Source organism: Phyllobates terribilis, unplaced genomic scaffold (assembly GCF_046119375.1).
Source record: "Phyllobates terribilis strain yellow unplaced genomic scaffold, ASM4611937v1 Scaffold_14__1_contigs__length_39327217, whole genome shotgun sequence".
Classification (NCBI taxonomy): Eukaryota; Metazoa; Chordata; class Amphibia; order Anura; family Dendrobatidae; genus Phyllobates; species Phyllobates terribilis.
The window spans coordinates 31,823,922-31,829,921 of NW_027362774.1; the positions used below are offsets into that span (position 1 = coordinate 31,823,922).

Consider the following 6,000-nt stretch of genomic DNA (forward strand, 5'->3'; position numbering starts at 1 on the left):
GCTCAGCAGGCAGTATCGCACAGGACAGGATTAGATACACGGCTCAGCAGACAGTATCACACAGGAGAGGATTAGATACACGGCTCAGCAGTCAGTATCACACAGGAGAGGATTAGATACACGGCTCAGCAGACAGTATCACACAGGATAGGATTAGATACACGGCTCAGCAGTCAGTATCACACAGGAGAGGATTAGATACACGGCTCAGCAGACAGTATCACACAGGATAGGATTAGATACACGGCAGACAGTATCACACAGGAGAGGATTAGATACACGGCTCAGCAGACAGTATCACACAGGAGAGGATTAGATACACGGCTCAGCAGTCAGTATCACACAGGAGAGGATTAGATACACGGCTCAGCAGACAGTATCACACAGGATAGGATTAGATACACGGCTCAGCAGACAGTATCACACAGGAGAGGATTAGATACACGGCTCAGCAGACAGTATCACACAGGATAGGATTAGATACACGGCTCAGCAGTCAGTATCACACAGGAGAGGATTAGATACACGGCTCAGCAGTCAGTATCACACAGGAGAGGATTAGATACACGGCTCAGCAGACAGTATCACACAGGATAGGATTAGATACACAGCTCAGCAGACAGTATCACACAGGAGAGGATTAGATACACGGCAGACAGTATCACACAGGAGAGGATTAGATACATAGCTCAGCAGACAGTATCACACAGCAGAGGATTAGATACACAGCTCAGCAGACAGTATCACACAGGAGAGGATTAGATACACGGCTCAGCAGACAGTATCACACAGGAGAGGATTAGATACACGGCTCAGCAGACAGTATCACACAGGAGAGGATTAGATACACGGCTCAGCAGACAGTATCACACAAGATAGGATTAGATACACGGCAGGCAGTATCACACAGGAGAGGATTAGATACACGGCTCAGCAGACAGTATCACACAGGAGAGGATTAGATACACGGCTCAGCAGACAGTATCACACAGGATAGGATTAGATACACGGCTCAGCAGTCAGTATCACACAGGAGAGGATTAGATACACGACTCAGCAGACAGTATCACACAGGAGAGGATTAGATACACGACTCAGCAGACAGTATCACACAGGAGAGGATTAGATACACGGCTCAGCAGACAGTATCACACAGGATAGGATTAGATACACGACTCAGCAGACAGTATCACACAGGAGAGGATTAGATACACGACTCAGCAGACAGTATCACACAGGAGAGGATTAGATACACGACTCAGCAGACAGTATCACACAGGAGAGGATTAGATACACGGCTCAGCAGACAGTATCACACAGGAGAGGATTAGATACACGACTCAGCAGACAGTATCACACAGGAGAGGATTAGATACACGGCTCAGCAGACAGTATCACACAGGATAGGATTAGATACACGGCTCAGCAGTCAGTATCACACAGGAGAGGATTAGATACACGGCAGACAGTATCACACAGGAGAGGATTAGATACACGGCTCAGCAGACAGTATCACACAGGAGAGGATTAGATACACGGCTCAGCAGACAGTATCACACAGGATAGGATTAGATACACGGCAGACAGTATCACACAGGAGAGGATTAGATACACGGCTCAGCAGACAGTATCACACAGGATAGGATTAGATACACGGCTCAGCAGACAGTATCACACAGGATAGGATTAGATACACGGCAGACAGTATCACACAGGAGAGGATTAGATACACGGCTCAGCAGACAGTATCACACAGGAGAGGATTAGATACACGGCTCAGCAGACAGTATCACACAGGAGAGGATTAGATACACGGCTCAGCAGACAGTATCACACAGGAGAGGATTAGATACACGGCTCAGCAGACAGTATCACACAGGAGAGGATTAGATACACGGCTCAGCAGACAGTATCACACAGGATAGGATTAGATACACGGCAGACAGTATCACACAGGAGAGGATTAGATACACGGCTCAGCAGACAGTATCACACAGGAGAGGATTAGATACACGGCTCAGCAGACAGTATCACACAGGAGAGGATTAGATACACGGCTCAGCAGACAGTATCACAGGAGAGGATTAGATACACGGCTCAGCAGACAGTATCATACAGGAGAGGATTAGATACACAGCTCAGCAGACAGTATCACACAGGAGAGGATTAGATACATGGCTCAGCAGACAGTATCACACAGGAGAGGATCAGATACACGGCTCAGCAGACAGTATCACACAGGAGAGGATTAGATACACGGCTCAGCAGACAGTATCACACAGGAGAGGATTAGATACACGGCTCAGCAGACAGTATCACACAGGATAGGATTAGATACGCGGCTCAGCAGACAGTATCACACAGGATAGGATTAGATACACGGCTCAGCAGACAGTATCACACAGGAGAGGATTAGATACACGGCTCAGCAGACAGTATCACACAGGAGAGGATTAGATACACAGCTCAGCAGACAGTATCACACAGGAGAGGATTAGATACACAGCTCAGCAGACAGTATCACACAGGAGAGGGTTAGATACACGGCTCAGCAGACAGTATCACACAGGATAGGATTAGATACACGGCTCAGCAGACAGTATCACACAGGATAGGATTAGATACACGGCTCAGCAGACAGTATCACACAGGAGAGGATTAGATACACGGCTCAGCAGACAGTATCACACAGGAGAGGGTTAGATACACGGCTCAGCAGACAGTATCACACAGGAGAGGATTAGATACACAGTTCAGCAGACAGTATCACACAGGAGAGGATTAGATACACGGCTCAGCAGACAGTATCACACAGGATAGGATTAGATACACGGTTCAGCGGACAGTATCACACAGGATAGGATTAGATACACGGCTCAGCAGACAGTATCACACAGGATAGGATTAGATACACGGCTCAGCAGACAGTATCACACAGGATAGGATTAGATACACGGCTCAGCAGACGGTATCACACAGGAGAGGATTAGATACACAGCTCAGCAGACAGTATAACACAGGAGAGGATTAGATACACAGCTCAGCAGACAGTATCACACAGGATAGGATTAGATACACAGCTCAGCAGACAGTATCACACAGGAGAGGATTAGATACACAGCTCAGCAGACAGTATCACACAGGAGAGGATTAGATACACAGCTCAGCAGACAGTATCACACAGGATAGGATTAGATACACAGCTCAGCAGACAGTATCACACAGGAGAGGATTAGATACACGGCAGACAGTATCACACAGGAGAGGATTAGATACACGGCTCAGCAGACAGTATCACACAGGATAGGATTAGATACACAGCTCAGCAGACAGTATCACACAGGAGAGGATTAGATACACGGCAGACAGTATCACACAGGATAGGAATAGATACACGGCTCAGCAGACAGTATCACACAGGAGAGGATTAGATACACGGCTCAGCAGACAGTATCACACAGGAGAGGATTAGATACACGGCTCAGCAGACAGTATCACACAGGAGAGGATTAGATACACGGCTCAGCAGACAGTATCACACAGGAGAGGATTAGATACACGGCTCAGCAGACAGTATCACACAGGAGAGGATTAGATACACGGCTCAGCAGACAGTATCACACAGGATAGGATTAGATACACGGCAGACAGTATCACACAGGAGAGGATTAGATACACGGCTCAGCAGACAGTAGCACACAGGAAAGGATTAGATACACGGCTCAGCAGACAGTATCACACAGGAGAGGATTAGATACACGGCTCAGCAGACAGTATCACACAGGAGAGGATTAGATACACGGCTCAGCAGACAGTATCACACAGGAGAGGATTAGATACACGGCTCAGCAGACAGTATCACACAGGAAGGGATTAGATACACAGCTCAGCAGACAGTATCACACAGGAAGGGATTAGATACACAGCTCAGCAGACAGTATCACACAGGAAGGGATTAGATACACAGCTCAGCAGACAGTATCACACAGGAAGGGATTAGATACACGGCTCAGCAGACAGTATCACACAGGAGAGGATTAGATACACGGCTCAGCAGACAGTATCACACAGGAAGGGATTAGATACACAGCTCAGCAGACAGTATCACACAGGAAGGGATTAGATACACAGCTCAGCAGACAGTATCACACAGGAAGGGATTAGATACACGGCTCAGCAGACAGTATCACACAGGAAGGGATTAGATACACAGCTCAGCAGACAGTATCACACAGGAAGGGATTAGATACACAGCTCAGCAGACAGTATCACACAGGAGAGGATTAGATACACAGTTCAGCAGACAGTATCACACAGGAGAGGATTAGATACACGGCTCAGCAGACAGTATCACACAGGAGAGGATTAGATACACAGCTCAGCAGACAGTATCACACAGGAGAGGATTAGATACATGGCTCAGCAGACAGTATCACACAGGAGAGGATTAGATACACGGCTCAGCAGACAGTATCACACAGGAGAGGATTAGATACACGGCTCAGCAGACAGTATCACACAGGAGAGGATTAGATACACAGCTCAGCAGACAGTATCACACAGGAGAGGATTAGATACACGACTCAGCAGACAGTATCACACAGGAGAGGATTAGATACACAGCTCAGCAGACAGTATCACACAGGAGAGGATTAGATACACGGCTCAGCAGACAGTATCACACAGGAGAGGATTAGATACACAGCTCAGCAGACAGTATCACACAGGAGAGGATTAGATACATGGCTCAGCAGACAGTATCACACAGGAGAGGATTAGATACACGGCTCAGCAGACAGTATCACACAGGAGAGGATTAGATACACGGCTCAGCAGACCGTATCACACAGGAGAGGATTAGATACACGGCTCCGCAGACAGTATCACACAGGAGAGGATTAGATACACGGCTCAGCAGACAGTATCACACAGGATAGGATTAGATACACGGCTCAGCAGACAGTATCACACAGGATAGGATTAGATACACGGCTCAGCAGACAGTATCACACAGGAGAGGATTAGATACACGGCTCAGCAGACAGTATCACACAGGAGAGGATTAGATACAGTAGCTCTGTGATGGTCATACCTCTGGTGGTCCTATCAGTCTCGCTCGGTGGTCTCTGTGATGGTCATACCTCTGGTGGTCCTATCAGTCTCGCTCAGGGGTCTCTGTAATGGTCATACCTCTGGTGGTCCTATCAGTCTCGCTTGGGGGTCTCTGTGATGGTCATACCTCTGGTGGTCCTATCAGTCTCGCTCGGGGGTCTCTGTGATGGTCATACCTCTGTTGGTCCTATCAGTCTCGCTTGGGGGTCTCTGTGATGGTCATACCTCTGGTGTTCCTATCAGTCCCGGTTGGGGGGTCTCTGTGATGCTCCTTTGGATTGGTGGTCCTAGGTCATTGTCAGGGGTCTCTGTGCCTACACATTTACCTCCTGGCACCGGGGGGCTCGCTTGTGTTTCTCGGCTTCAGGAGCTGCAGAGTCCTTCACCAAATCCTTCTTCTGCTGAAGCAGCAAAGTCTGATCCCGTCACTGAGGATAAATGGATTTCACACTAATAGCCAGAGAGTCCGGCGCGGGCAACCCCCCACTAATCCCATCATTGCCCGACCTGCCCTTACACAGAGCCCACCGCGAAATATAGAGCCCACCCCCCGATATACAGAGACCACCGCAAAATATAGAGCCCGCCCCGATACACAGAGCCCACCCCGATACACAGAGCCCACCCCAATATATAGAGCCCGCCCCGATACACAGAGCCCACCCCAATATACAGATACCACCGTGAAATATAGAGCCCACCCCGATATACAGAGACCACCGCAAAATATAGAGCCCGCCCCGATACACAGAGCCCACCCCAATATACAGAAACCACCGTGACATATAGAGCCTGCCCCGATACACAGAGCCCACCCCAATATACAGATACCACCGTGAAATATAGACCCCACCCCGATATACAGAGACCACCACGAAATGTAGAGCC

At 48.5% G+C, this 6,000-nt stretch overlaps 1 protein-coding gene across 1 annotated transcript in view; it reads right to left on the reverse strand.

Moving 5' to 3' along the window:
• The window catches only part of CNGB1 (cyclic nucleotide gated channel subunit beta 1), a 226,273-nt gene extending 220,555 nt beyond the window's left edge, over window positions 1-5,718 (reverse strand). Inside the window, exon 1 of the mRNA XM_073659858.1 lies at window positions 5,439-5,718. The gene's annotated coding sequence lies outside the window, so the exon portion shown is untranslated. The remainder of the gene's footprint in view (window positions 1-5,438) is intronic.
• Window positions 5,719-6,000: the final 282 nt, after the last annotated feature.